This window comes from Ailuropoda melanoleuca, chromosome 1, assembly GCF_002007445.2.
Source record: "Ailuropoda melanoleuca isolate Jingjing chromosome 1, ASM200744v2, whole genome shotgun sequence".
Classification (NCBI taxonomy): Eukaryota; Metazoa; Chordata; class Mammalia; order Carnivora; family Ursidae; genus Ailuropoda; species Ailuropoda melanoleuca.
This window is the reverse complement of record NC_048218.1, coordinates 183,533,655-183,549,312: the sequence shown is the minus strand read 5'-3', so window position 1 is coordinate 183,549,312 and position 15,658 is coordinate 183,533,655. Positions and strand designations below refer to the sequence as shown.

Here is a 15,658-nt window from a genome sequence, read left to right as displayed (position 1 = left end):
GAAAAAAGCACATTCACTAGCTGAGTAAATCACATTCAGAAGTCAACCTTGGAGCATTTGGGAAACAAGCTGGTGCCTCAGCAAAATTACAAATTGCTAAATATTGTGGAGTTTTGGGGCCGTGCTCAACTAGGTGAAGGCAGGAGCATTTAGTAGACAAATGCCTGGGGGTACAGCAGAGGCTGCGGACTGCAGACACACAGGGAGGGTCCAGCCTGCATTTGGGGTGCATTTGGCCTGTACGATTATTGTTTTGCTTTTGTTTTAAATTTTAAGTATTTGCCAAAATGCGAATGTCAGCATAATTCACATAAAAATCCAGATTTCTGCCTTCATTTGAAAACTTGGAGGCTGTGGCAATATTGGGTCCATATCCTACAAGGGAGAAGAGAGCCACTGACCTACAACCTCCCACATTTTCTCCTGTTTATGCCACGTGGCTTGCTCTGGCCAAGCCTGCCTGGCTCTGCCTCCCAGTCTGAGGCCTAGTGTAAAACACTGTGTGTCAGTTTTGCATGAATTGTTCATTCAGCAAGTTGATATTCCACGCTTTAGCTTTCAAATGAATTAGAGCTGTTCATTAGGTAAATTGGTCTTATTAAGATGACTGTAGGCAAATTAATATTTGGTCAGTTGGTCTTAAAAGGATGTCTGAACACACCCTTTGATCTCCAGATTTGGCCACCATGCTCTCCCACAAGGTTGAGTAAGGTCATTTCAACTCCAAAGACATTTTACTGGCTGTAAAAGTTGGTAAGGACTGAGGTCTCTTAGATTAGTTCTTTCTCTCGGAGCCTGAAAAAATCAGGAGTGGCCTGTGGACATCTTTTTCACTTATGTTTCTTCTTTCCAGTTGGACCGGTAGAGAGACCCAGATACCACTCCTAGGTGGGCCTGCTCTCATCTGTTTGTCATCCACAGGTCCTCTTTGGATTCTCTTTGGATTCATTCAGCCTGTCTTAGGGCTATTGCCATAGTTATGAGTAGCCTAGGACAGGGGTTTTTGTTGTTGTTGTTGTTGTTGTTGTTGTTGTTGTTTTTAGGCACTGGGACATATTTTTTATGTTGGTCTTACTTGATGTATTTCTTCTGCCCTACAAGGTTGACATTATTAGAGTGTAAAAGCTAAGAAGTCAGATTTGGATTGGGGAAAAAAAAACAGGCAAAGCCACCCTGAGACAACTTGGATGGTGGTTTCTTAGGTTTTCCGGGCAGAAGGAAAAGGAGACCTTTATATGATTCAGCCTAGCTCTTTAGAATATTGCACTAGGATTTGGGTGCCAAAGCCACACTAGTAAGTAAATAAACAGTAGTACTAGTATTAGTAGTGATGATATCAATAGTAAATCTCTCTTGAGCACTTACAGTAAGCCAGATACCATTCTAAGTATTTGTATTAATTCATTTATTCCACCCAATATCCTCCTGGATGTGATTATTCTCTTTTTGAAAAGCACAGTAAGGTTAAATAACTTTCAAGGTCAGCATCTAGTTAGTGGTGGGAAGAGAATTTAAACACAGGAAATTTAGCTCCAGGGGCCATGTATTCATGACCTTTATATCATTATCCCTTCAAAAACCACCGAGGCAATTGAGAAATTCAGCTTTTGCTACCTTACGTATTCTAACTTATGCAGAACATCCAGTAACACCATAGGGTAGAAGCAATTATTCCACGCACTTCACAAGAGAGGAAACTGAGACAAAGAGGGTTTACATAGGTTTGATATTTTTCCAACTACTCTCTAGTGCATCTATTTTCCTTTGGGACCTTACAGGAGAAAAGGACTGTAAAAGGTATCTCAGGCATTCCCAGACCCTCGCCCAGCAATAGTGCCCCAAGACATTATTAGCTACCACTGGTCACTGAAGTAAGTAAAAATTTTATCTGTAGAAGGAGGGAGCACTCAACTGCACATGTACTCAAGAACTATAAATATTAACTTGGCCTCCACCTACTTTTGAAAAAAAAAATCTCTAAAAGTTTCTTAGATTTTTTGATAGTTAAAATGATTTCTTTCCCTGTCACAAAGAAATCAGAGCAAGACTAACTCCCAGATCAGACTAGTCAAGCCCGTAAATAGAGAGGTCATAGGACATTGTTCTAGGAAAACAGGATGTGGATGTTCTGTTCTTCATCTCAAAATTACAAAAACATGAAATATCTATATAGGCTTCTCCCCATAAACTGTGGAACAAAATTGCTGATAACACCACACTACCATGCCTCCTTGGTGTTGGCTCAGATAGCAACAAAGACTCCACAGACAGGGTCCGGATTTATTCGTTCAGACATAAAATGGCGCTGATTTGTTTTTATCCCTCTCTTCTTGTTCTCAGGAACCAACTAACCTCTCAGTGTTAAAAAATAAAAGCTATTTTTAAAGGCTTTGTTCTTGTTTTTGTTTTAATCAGCATCTGCCCTATGGAGTGAGGGCTGTCTTTAGAATATTTCCAGTCTCTCAGAGGCAGGCTGCCATGTAAAGCAAACAATCATTTCCTGGCTCTCAAATGACCTCCCTCATTGATAAAGTCTACCGGTTCAGTAACTCAATCCAGAGAACAACAGAGAGCTCTGAGCTATTATCATTCATATAAATGCTGTATATTCTCAAGGAATGACAACTTCAGTTTTCTGGCACATTATGTAAAAATCTCAGAATATTAAATCTATTCCTGCTTTGTTTTTCTTCAGAGCATTTACCATCATTTGACAGGCTATGTATGTCTTGTCTATGTGTTTATTGCCTGCCTGCCCTCCCCATTAGAATGTGAGCTCCATGAGGACAGGACTGTGTCTATTTTGATCACTGTTATTTCCTCAGTATCTACAACAGTGGCTGGGATTTCAGAAATGTTTGCAATATATTCGTATAACTAAATGTGACAACAGATCAACAATTAAAACTCAATCAAAAGCCAGTATATTGTGAAAATTAAAAATGGAAGTAGGGAGGAAAAATATTAAAGTAGTTTACAAAGAGGACCTAAAGATATATTTCAGTTCCTAGTAAGAATAAGAGTGAAGTAAGCCTAAGAAAATAAAGCTAAACATTCCTAGAATTTAAAGAAATTATAAAAAAAAAGCAGATTCCCACCACTTTACTTAATGGAAAATTTTTGTGAATACATACATCACATTGAAGCAGGAAAGATTTATAAAGTCTGACTTGGAAAATAAACTTGTCCAAGAGCTTCCAAGATACATATCTATAAAAGCCAAGCCTCATTTACTTATTCACAGTATTAGACTGTTATGTTCCATAAGGATACAAGTACAGTGATTTCCTAAAATGTGTGGGTTTTTTTTTTAACAAGAAATACTGAAGCGGTTTAAATTTTAAATAACAGATAATATTCCTTTATAATACAACATGTGAATATTTCCTATAGTCACTGATTCAACTCTTTTTCTCTTCACAACTGGACTATGAGATTTTTACTGAATAACAATGTATTATTTTCCCTATGTCCACCCTTTATCAGAATTAGTAAATACTGTTACATTCATGAATATATTATCAACTTATTGATGACAAATTACGTTCTATGCTTGATAACACCATAAGATTGTTTGGATATAAGTTAGCCATTGCAAATACCTGAATTGTTCCCAAATCTTTCTTTCTTTTTTTTTTTTAAAGATTTTATTTATTTATTTGACAGAGATAGACACAGTCAGCGAGAGAGGGAACACAAGCAGGGGGAGTGGGAGAGGAAGAAGCAGGCTCACAGCAGAGGAGCCTGACGTGGGGCTTGATCCTATAACGCCGGGATCACGCCCTGAGCCGAAGGCAGACACCCAACCGCTGTGCCACCCAGGCACCCCTGTTCCCAAATCTTTCAAGTTGCATTAACCAGTTCTCTTAACTGTATTCTTAATATGATGGATCTACAGAACAGTAACCCAGCACCCATAGTAAATTTTATTCACGACTTTTCTTTAAGGACAAAAACCATTCCCGTTCTTGTAGCTAACACTGATTATTGTAGACACTTAGTAGTGGTTTATTGGATTGACTATTGCAATTTTCAGAATTTAAGAGAAATCACATATACAGAATCTTTAGATCTTCAATGATTATACAACATGGTCTCAAAATCTAATTAAATCTAGTTCCTTACCCCAAGATACTTGTCACAGGATTTTGCTTATGATGCTTCTAGTTCCTTATCCTTTAAGAGCTGATGGTAAAAACTTTGTGTTTTATCACAGAGAAATTTTAAGCCATTCTCCCCTTGGTTTTCCAAATCCACACCAGAAATCAAGCTTTCCTATCCTACTGTCTACCCTCTTTCTGCCCTGTGAGAGGTTGTGAAGATCAATGAGATCGTTTCTGTGAGGAGTTTTGAGTTCCTGAAATTCTTCTGCTCTACTCATAAGCTCAAGAAACCAATATTACGCTTAAACTTTTGCAAAAGTTTAAAAAGACTCCTGCTCTGAAGAAATTTTCCATTAAGAAGAGCTTGAAAGGAAATAGATCAGTTTATTCTTATGAAATAAATTGAAGAAACGTTTCCTTTAGAAGGCTCCATAGTTTTTTTTTAAACGATATTTTAAAAGATTTTCATGACACTTCTTTATCCTGCTGTTGAAGTGTAATCGAACATGTGTTTAAACTTTTACTGCTTTCAAGACTATTGTCTGTCTGCGATAAAACTCTCATTATAGCATTTTACCAAATTTCTAAATGTCTGGAATTCTCACCAGCTTAGAAAACCTTAAAAGAAATGAACACTGCAGCAATTTTAAAAATCAGACTACACCTCATGCCTAGATATTGGTTTCTAACATCTTCTCCAATAAAAGGAACCACAGGTCCTTAGAGAAATGGCTGATTCAAGGGGCTGGAATAGTAAATATATAAGATGAGCCTGGAGCATCATTGTGCCAGAATGTTAGGAAGAGCTCAAAAACAGACAAGGAAACAAACCAAGGCAATGATGGAAGTATGTCAAAGGACACAGCCAATGGCCAAAACTGGAACAATTTGAGCAACAGAATAAGTAATACAGGATTATAACCCAAAGTATCAAATCACTATCCATGAGTCTATGTTGATATAAACAAACAATTTGAATAAATAAATAAATGAGGATGAAGAGACAAACCTTGCACGTAGAAAAATACCAAACAATGTATGCAGCTACTGCAAACTCAAGGAGGTGGAGCACAACCTCCTGGTCCCTCTCTGTGAGCTGAACATAATGCCATCCTTCCGAAGACTATAGTATGGAAATCGGAAGTAAAAGAATAACAGTAGAAGACCTGACAGACACTACCTCAGGCAAGTGATCAAGGTCAACACTGACAGCGATCAGTCATGTTGACAGTAGAGAGCCTTGATATGATGTGATGAGAACTGCATTTTACCTCTTTGCTCTTAACTCCCGCAAACCAAAACTCCAGTCTAATCATAGGAAAAACATCAGGCAAATTCCAATGCAGCGACATCAAAATACCTGACCAGTTCTCAAAGGTGCCAAGTTCATCAAAAACAAAGAAAGTCTGAGAAACCATCACAGCCAAGAGAAGCCTAGGGAGACATGATGACTAAATGTAATGTGATATCCTGGATGGGATTTTGGAACAGAAGAAGGACATTATGCAAAAAACTAAGGAAATCAGAATACAGTATGGACTTCAGTGTTTAAAAATTCAGAAAGAACAAATTCTCCAGAGGAAATAAGATGATTGTTAAGCATGTAGATGTAACTAGGCATAAAGTCTCACATACTAATTACATATCTCACTAAGTATTTTATACTTAGGATGTTGTATTGCAAACCTAATCAGCACTACAATGCTGAAAGTGAAAAATAATTACTTTTTATGCAAGATGCATTCTCTGCTAATAAAAATTCCAATGGATTTAAAATACAGAGGATTGAAAAATACATCAAGTTTGGGATTTGAGACCCTCCTGCTAATACATGCAGCTCCCCAAATTTCTAGCCCTTATTTACATTTGTTACTGTTGCTCTCTAAACTCAAATCCTCTGGTAGTTTTGTTTACATCCATTGCTTTAGCTATTCCTCCCTTGCCATTGACTCCCAAATCTACATTTCTTTACGATTCCCATGTTTCAGAGAGGCATTTCCAGTTACATTCCAAAACAAACACCCTGCTAAACAAGTACAAATCTGAAGCAATTATCACCTGCTGAAATCTTGTCCCTCCTTCCACTTTTCTTATCATCAACGTTGTAGCCACTCTCTTCCTCAAGCTAGAAATCATAAGGTCATCTTCCTTGTACTTGTCTCTCATTCCCACACCCCATTGATTTCCAATTCCCATCAATTTAAAATTAGAATTTCTTTAATATTTCCTGACTTTTCCAAATCCTATCACATTCTTTAAGCCCAAGATCTCACCATCTCTGCAACGTCTCCTAGTCTCCCTGCTTCTAACTCTTTTTCCTTCTCTAAGCCCTCTATAGCCAGGCGCCCCCCAAAAGCAGATCTTATCATTGCCGGCACAAGACAGATCAAATTCCTTAGCAACGCGCAACCTAGGTCCTTTATGTCTGCCCTAACCTAGTCTTCTAGTCCCATTTCCTCTCAAAGCAACCCCCCACTGCCTCTTCTGCCACATCAACCCTTTGTTGGTCCCTGAGACTTCAAGCACTTACAGACATCTAGCATGGAGCTCATGCTGTTGAATGCTCTTCCCTCCAAAATCTGCTTGAGAGCTCATTGTTACATACCAAGTATTCTCCTTTCAAACCCGCCTAGATCCCCACACTCAGAATTGGCAACTTCCTCTTCTGTTCTGGAACATTTTATTTGCCCTTCATACTGCTTATACTTTATCTTATATTACAGAAAAAATGTGCATCCTTACTCCTCAACAAGGGTCTTTGGACATGCAACATATTGATCAGCTGATAGCTTGTCAGAAATGAAAAATTTCAGCCCCCAACTTAGACCTTACCAAATTAGAATTTGTCAATAATGGGATCTCCAGGTGCTTTATATCTGCGTGTATGTGTGAGAAGCACTCACATATTCCTAGGCCCTATACAGTTCCCTAAATGGTCTCGCTCAACTTTGAAATGCTCTCTCTCCCACTAACACCGACTTCAGTGCCCTACCCATAGTTCTTGTTTAATAACCACGTGTTGACTATAACTTATTTGGTGTCACTTATGAAATATCCTGATGCCTGAATATAATGTCCTACTCCTAATACTTGTTTTGAGGTTGGTGCTTTAAATTGAGTTCTTTTATTACTTAAGTATTTGACAGAGTTTTTGACAGACATTCCTTATGCCAAATTCCACATTATGGAACAGGAGGTTTTAGTGTATGATAGCATTGTGACACTTCATTTAACCAAATATTATTCCTTCTTCCTGTTTTATTAAAAGTCATTTTGCATGACTTCTTTAAAATGCAATGAAGGCAACCGAGTCATGTCTGGTTTAACATTTTATAATAAGGCACTGGGGACTATGAGCAATCTGAGAGGGAGAAGGGAGTCATTGATTTAAAATTTATTCTAAGAATAATTCCACACTAATTCAGCACAGATGAGAACCAAGGCTTAAGAAAATTAATTCACTGACATGAGAAAAAGAACCAACTCCCTCGATGGCTTATTACTTAATGCAACAAGTATTTTAGGATTACACGTCTCCTGCTCATAATGCATTATTTCCAATCTCTTTGGAGATTTATTTAACCCAATCATATATTTCTATAAGATATTTATGGGGCAAGTCTTATCTTCCATTTTCAAATCAAGCAAAAGATAATCTAATGAACTTGCTCAAGGTCATTCCAAAAAGTAGTTCTAATAATAGTACCAACATTTAGGGAATGTTATGGGGATTAAATGAGTTAATATTTGTAAACTGCTTAGAACAGTACCTAGTACTTGATGAGCTTTATATTAGCATTTGTTTAATGAATAAATAGGTAAATGGAAGGTATACACAGGCAGATAAATTCCAGATCTAGGTGATGAACTTTCGAGAAACAAAATTCGACATCTTCTATGTGTCTTGTAGCTTATTATTTAAGGTTTCTGTATAGAATGATACAAGTGTAATTTAGGAAACACAGTGAATAATCTTCTCTTCCAACTCTTTACTACCCCTTTGTTTCTTCAATAGGCCTTTTTACCATAGAAGGACAGACACTCCTTTGTGGCTTCAATCTAAGGAAAAGGGAGGACCTCACCAGCAGGTAGGCTTCATTTAAAATTCCTGCACATTATCTATAACCTGGCTCAGCAGTTTTCTCTCACTGGCAGTACAAGTGCATTTGCTAGAATAGGTGACACCTAAAGCCTTGAAGCAAATGATGAAGAAATGGACATTCTCATGAGTGAGTAGCAACAAGCCCCAAGTGGTACGTGTGACCTGACCAGCTAGGTCAGTCTCTATAACACCCTACAGTGGGTGCTTTAGGTAAGGAGGAACCTGGGCAATGGGTAAACAGGGCTATCGCCTGAGATAAGTTTCATCCACTTCACAATTTTCTGAAAATTGGCCCTGCTCCTAGAAGAAAAGAGGATATTGGAAACATCTCCTGAGGCTAATAATTCTACTATCCATGAGATGAATAATATTTAGGTCAATGTGAAACTATGCAAGTACTATTGAAGTGTACTGTACTTTTAAAGTGACTTATTCTTATGCATCTAGCAGGTATAATTTATCCCACAGATTTTAACAGAATTCTGCAAAATCATGGTTTCCTCTTATCTCATAACGTTAATTTTCCATCTGTCCGGAGATACTTGGAACATGATTTGCTATTTTTCTCTCTAATTATTTACTACTCAAAATTCATATAGTAATCTCATTTCCTTATTTTGATAATCATTATCTAAAATCATTTTCTTTGTTTTATTGACATTCTTAATTTTAAGATATATGTACATATTTTATTATGTTTTGATGCTTTAACTTCTATCAAATTGATTCCCAAGAATAATATCGTTGGCTTAAAAAGTATAAGTATTTTAAATTTTATAGATTTTTCCGGATTGCTTTCCAAAAGAAGACTAGAAAATTTCACATATCCACAAGGAAGGTATGAGAGCTTCCACTCCCAGAATTCCTACCAGCAATAGGTGATATCACCAATTTTAGGTTTTGCCAATTCTATGAATGTAAAGTGATATTCTATACTTTCAACTGTTTCTCTGTAACCTTTTCTGAATTTCATGGTCTTTTCTTCTTTGTTTTGCCATTTGGATTTGCTTTGTAGAAACTTGCCCCCCCCCCAGTAATTTCTATACCCAGTTTGGGGCTTGAATTTACAACCCCGAGATTAAGAGTCACATGCTCTACCAACTGAGCTGGCTGGGTGCCCCTTTATAAATTTCTTATTCACATGCTTTGTATAAAAAAGTTTTATGAATAAAATTGAGATTTAAAAAACAGCATTTAGGGGCGCCTGGGTGGCTGTCCTTAAGCGTCCGCCTTTGGCTCAGGGCGTGATCCCGGCGTTCAGGGATCCAGCCCCACCCACATCAGGCTCCTCTGCCAGGAGCCTGCTTCTTCCTCTCCCACTCCCCCTGCTTGTGTTCCCTCTCTCACTGGCTGTCTCTCTCTATCTCAAATGAATAAATAAAATCTTTAAAAATAAAAAATAAAATAAAAAAAATAAAAAACAGCATTTAGCATAATAAAATATTTTTAATTGATGTGCAAGTAAAATTTCATTTTTAGTAAAATATTAAACTGATGTGTCAATTTTAACCTCATCAGATTAAAAAACATGTTAACATCTATTTCCAAAAGATTGTGAACTAGCAGTGGTGATGAAGTCAAAATAGGAACCATCTTTTTGTAGAGAAATGTGGCAGGGGGAACCATAGTTTCATTATTTTCACCCATTGGCCAAATAATTGAGTGTTACACTTAGATCTCCAAAATGTAATATAAATGAATATAGTAGCAAAGTTGTATTGTATAGCAATTAGTTGAAACAATTCTAAATATCTATCAAGAAATACTCAGTAAAAATACCATAGTATTCCATATAATAAAATACTAAAAAAGTATGAGGCAAAAATTTTTCATATACTTTCCAGAAACTAGTGTGCTATTGTGGTTGAAGACTTAGGTTTGGAGAGAGACAGTCCTAGGCCAAAACTCAGCTGTGCCAGCTCTGGGACGCATTACTCAGTTCCTCATTTGTGAAACAGAAATACCTACCTTAAGGACTAAGAGTGAGAATTCAATGAGCTAACATAGGTAAAGTGCATATCACAGCACATTTAGTTAATAATAAAAAAAGACAAACTTAAAACTACTGATAGGAAAATCTATTCAAATTTTTAAACCTATGTTGATATGGCAAAGCTCTATCAGAATATCTGAATATTAACATTTTATCTGTTAAAACAGGTGGGATAAGCTATCATAGAAAGAGACAAGAGGCAAAAGTGTAAGATGCAAGTGTGTGTGTTCGTGTGTGTGTGTGTATGTGTGTGTGTGCACGCTTGGGCTTGGAGAGATGCCTGGAAACGTGCACAACATTAACTGTGTTATCTCTGGGTGGTGGGATTTGGATTTAATTTTTTTCACATTCATCTTTGTATTTGCAAACATTTGATTCAATATTCTACCACAAACATATAACATCTTTGTAAATGGAACTATTTTCTAAAAATGCAGTTAGAGGGTCGCCTGGGTGGCACAGCGGTTAAATGTCTGCCTTCGGCTCAGGGTGTGATCCCGGCGTTATGGGATCGAGCCCCACATCAGGCTCCTCTGCTATGAGCCTGCTTCTTCCTCTCCCACTCCCCCTGCTTGTGTTCCCTCTCTCGCTGGCTGTCTCTGTCTCTGTCAAATAGATAAATAAAATCTTAAAAAAAAATGCATTTAGAATATGCGTGCATGCAGCCAAGTAAAGAAATATTATTCTCTGAGAAAAATGGCACTTGTCTTTTCACATACTGCATACCTTTCAAAGTACAATAAAATGTCAATTAACTGTTATACAGAAACAAAGATGTACGGAAAATTAACCTGGATCTTGATCATTTTAAAATTCAAAATGTCTCTGATATCACATAGAGTACCTTACAAATACTCAATGTGACAAAGTAATAGGATTTCTTTCCATAAGACAAGAAATAAAAATCGGTCTCAGCATGCAATAGTCATGCTGTGTAGCTGTGAGTTAGAGATTTCAGGTACTCACAAAATAAGGTCTTGCTGATAAACTTTAATATGCTATTTCTCCAAAAAATGGACAAATAATGAATAGCAATCCTTGAGCAAACAAACCAGTGGAAATGCAAACACTCATTATTCCTGATATGCTGGCTATCTGGATGAGACTTCAGATTACCACGGAATGTGCCTGCCTTTCTGGCATTGCCGGCATTCTTACTATGATGCAAGTACCAATTTCCAACAGAAAAAATCTGTTTTATACTACAGCTGTGATTTTGGATTTCCATGTCATACTTCCATAGAACAACAGGTAAAGTTCTCATCCTGAAAACAAACTCACTTACTAAAATGACAGAGTTTTGATACTGGTGAGGTTTGGTGAGATGGGAAATTTTTTGCATGTCTAATGGGAAATGCTTTAACCTTTTCAGGTAGAATTTTGACAGCATGAATGAAGAGCTTCAGAAAGCACCCTCATTCTTCATTTCAGTAATTTAATTTTAGAAATTCGTGCTAAGGAAAGAATTAGAAATGTAGAGAAAGATTTATATACATGAATTTATATTCAAGAATTATTTACAACAGCAAAACATTGGCAACACCATAAATATTTAACAATGTGGAAAGATTAAGAAAATTATATTAAGCAAACATTAAATACATCCATATAACATAATTTTAGGTAGCCATCGAAATAATATTTACAAAGTTTTTACGGCATGTTTCTGATAAACAGTATGCTAAAAAAGCAAGCTAGAAAATTGTGTAAAATGTGTAAAAAAACTTATAAAGAAACAAGTTCAAAATTAACTGTCGTTGTGTGTGGCCTTATAGGTAATCTCCTCCATTCTTTATTGTACTTTTTATGTATTTTGCAATTGGAATAGATCCTAAAGATTATCTAGTCCAAAAATCTTCATCTTCTATAAAATCAAAGGCATCTAAAGAAATGAGGTAACTTAGTTACAGCTTCACACTGACAGTGCAACCCAAGGCAGCTTTCCTCCTTTCCCTAATACCTTCTTGCTGCTCCTTGGGGGCATATAGTTACCATTTGGGATAAATCATATGTCCATGTTTTGACCTTGATACCACTATCTTCAAGCAAGCCCAACATGTCCAAAGACAGTTTAAACGCAGCTGCTGGTTGCTATCACTTCCAAATGGACCATTGGCCTTGACAATAAAGCATTAAGATAACATGCACCAAGGCTTTGCCTGCCAACTTGTAATTAATGGGTTTAGCATCTATTTGATTTTAGGAGCGGGGCTTCTCACCAATGTGAAAGGTTGGCTCAGACTCCTGGCGAGGCAAATAGGGAATTATTTGGCCACTAGCTACTTAAGTAGCAAATAGGCAGAACTTCTTTTGTGCTTCCGGAAGAAACACTGAAAAACTGTAATAAAGAAGTATCCAGCAGAGCAGTTTCAACACATGGTCCACAACCAGCACATTAGCATTACCTGGGAATTTGTTATTTCTTAACACAGCTCCCCATTGTTACTGGGTCAGATCTACTGGGAGTAGGGTTCAGCAATCTCTGATTTAACAAGCCTTTCAGACAATTTCAATACATATTAAGTTTGAGAATCATGGGCCCAGTAAACAGTAGGTACCATGCTGGTGCTTTGCCAAAACCATGCTCTTTAAACAACCATCCAGATAGGGATTCCCTTTACCTTCTGGTAAGTACAAAATTTAGAGCTCGCTATTAGAAAGCAGGGCCCCCTAAGAGTCATCTCTGCCCTTTATACACTTTAATCACTTGTTTGGTCAGTCTGATAATAAGGTGGAATGCTAAACAAGATTTTTTAAATTCCAAAAGTTCCCTGTTCTAAATAGACCATTTTGTTGCACAGATGTTGAGATTCTCATATGACTTTCATACTTTCCTTAGAGAAAGAGCTGAAAAGAATTATTATTATTATTACTATTAAAAGGCTATTATTAACTTCTTGGTGGAATTCTTTCTTTGAAAGCAGAGACATCACTGGCTTGACCAACTCTGAAACAAGGCTACAGAGAATCTTCACTAAGGGCAGTGGGTATGTGACTTTTGTTTTTCAGTTGATTTTGCTCAGACACAGCCTGGAGCACATTTCGTTTTGCTCTACCACACAGCTATTTCCTATCACACTAAGTAGTTTTTCCCTAGGTTTCTAAGAAGCAAATAGTGCTAGAATATGCAAAGGAAAAATTCAGTTATTCTCTTAGTATATTTGCAGGTTTATTTTTTCAACTGCTTTTTCATTTAATTGTGTGCCTACTAGGTATATACAAGACACTGTCTTATGCAGAATAAATAGATAAATAAAACATTCCCTGCTTTACAAGAAGTTTATAATATAGAAAGGGAGACGAGATGAACACAACAAAAAAATATAAAAATATATAACACAGAATATACTCTAGGCCTCAGAGATGTGTGAATCATGTGTGATGAGGTCTCATATAACTTGTTTACCATTTCTACTTTGAGGGCAATTCATGGGTAAACTTATAAATTAATTTGTATTTTAAGAAATGGCAGACAGGAAGGAATTCTAGGAACAAAAGACCTCAGTAGCCATGCAAATCATGAAGCTTTGAAATGTGATCAGGCAAAAGAGAGTAGACCAAGAGCAGGGAGCCCACACATTACTATCATTTAGGAGCCCTGTAAAAAAGTAGTGATGCCCACGTTCATTCTCCTCCCCTAAAATACTAACACAATTTTCAGAAGTGGGGCCTGGACATAGACTTTTGTTAAGATCCCTGAATAATTCGGGTATGAGGCCAAGCCTGAGAATCATGCTACAGCCAGGATGGGAAGGTGTCTGACACCATGGGATGGGAAGCTTTGAATGCTGCGCCAAGAGATACGTCTTCTTGTTAGGAGGAAATGAGACGTCACTGAAGACTTCCGCATGGGGAAGTGATATGAGCAGAGCCATGTTTGTGTAATATTCAACTGGCGGTCATGGTGGGGGTGAGCTGTCGAAAGCAGAGACCAGCAGCTGGGCGAGTATTTAATTGCCACTGTGATAGCATGAGAGGCACAAAATGTGGGGCCATGGCCCAGATGCCTAATGTGTGCTGCAGCAGAAGGACAGGGAGAACCTGAAGATGAGCGTTAGCACGTGAGAGACTGAGGCAATGCAGTACTCGCAAGAGAAACATGGCAGGCAGACCCACAGACGGTGCTAGGGTGGACGGTGGCAAGTGTCCTTTGCTACATGTTGAGACAGTGGGACACACAAATCAAATCAAAACATCTATCAGGTACTTGAAAATCAAGACTCTCTAAAAAGTCTGCCTACAGAAGACAGATTAGGATTCAACATTATACAGAGGTTATATCTCCAGAGGAGATTTTTTTAGTGAGATATAATTGCATATAACATTAGATTAGATTCAGGTGCACCAGATAATGATTCGATATATACATATACATATATTGCAAAATGACCACCACAATAAGTCTCATTAATGTTCATTACCATGTAGTTACAAATTTGTGTGTGTGTGTGATGAGAACTTTTACCATTTACTCTCTTAGCAACTTTCAAACATAAAATACAGTGTTATTAACTATAGTCCCCATGCTGTACATGACATCCTTAGAACTCATTTCTAACTGGGAGTAGGCACCTTGTGGCCACCTTCACCCGTTTTGCCCGATGCCACTCCCCCAGCCCCACCTACCTCTGGCCGCCACCAATCTGTTCTTCAGAGGAGATTACTGAATCTGCAGAGTAGAAAAATATCTTGAGGAAATATCAAGATGGGGGACAAAAGAAGACTGGGGATAAATGTCTTGGAGAGTGCCCACATTTGGAGGAAGATCATAAAGAACAAGGGTCAAAAAGGTTGGAGAAGTAGGAGAGGGCAGCATTAAGGAAGTTAAGGGAGAAAAGAGTTTGTAAGAAAATTCTAGACCTCGTGGGACCCACTCATTGCTAGGACAGGTGTTTATTCCACTGATTCACACATTTCACCAAGTCTGGGAATCACAGCTAGCGTAAGATCAAGGAAATTGAGAAATTACCTCAGTGAATTGACATTAAAGCTTAATTTCAGCTTTTAAAAAAATTTCCATATAACTTTTGAAGAACACTGATATTCTACTCATGCCCAAATCTCTCTCATATAAAAAATAACGCAACCATAAATACAGTGACTATATTTTGTAACAAAAAGGAATTTCTTGGTAAATTCTGAAAAAAAGACTTTGAAGAGAGAGGGGAGTTAATCAGAAAGAGAGATTACTAAGGAAAAAATACTTTTCCTTGAGTCTTTGTTTCCCAAACTTAGTCTAGACAACCACAAAGAGATGCTGTTAGGAAGAAGCAACTTTAGCTAAAAGTAAGATGAAAAATGATAGAGGATTTCCAGAGGGAAATATTAATGAATAATGATTAACTAATTAGTTAATTAATTCTCCAGAGGGAAAGTCAAGTCTCAAAGGGACGTCATTGGGGAGTTTTACAATCATTATAAAATGGAGCATAGAAAGCAAAAGTGGTAAAAAATGAAGAG

At 37.3% G+C, this 15,658-nt stretch overlaps 1 protein-coding gene across 3 annotated transcripts in view; it reads right to left on the bottom strand.

Moving 5' to 3' along the window:
* The window catches only part of CPED1 (cadherin like and PC-esterase domain containing 1), a 261,922-nt gene that overhangs the window by 208,594 nt on the left and 37,670 nt on the right, over positions 1 to 15,658 (bottom strand). Inside the window, exon 2 of one of the 3 annotated variants that reach the window (XM_019802992.2) lies at positions 14,825 to 14,867. The exons of the other annotated variants lie outside the window; for them this stretch is intronic. The gene's annotated coding sequence lies outside the window, so the exon portion shown is untranslated. The remainder of the gene's footprint in view (positions 1 to 14,824; positions 14,868 to 15,658) is intronic. 3 annotated transcript variants of the gene reach the window in all.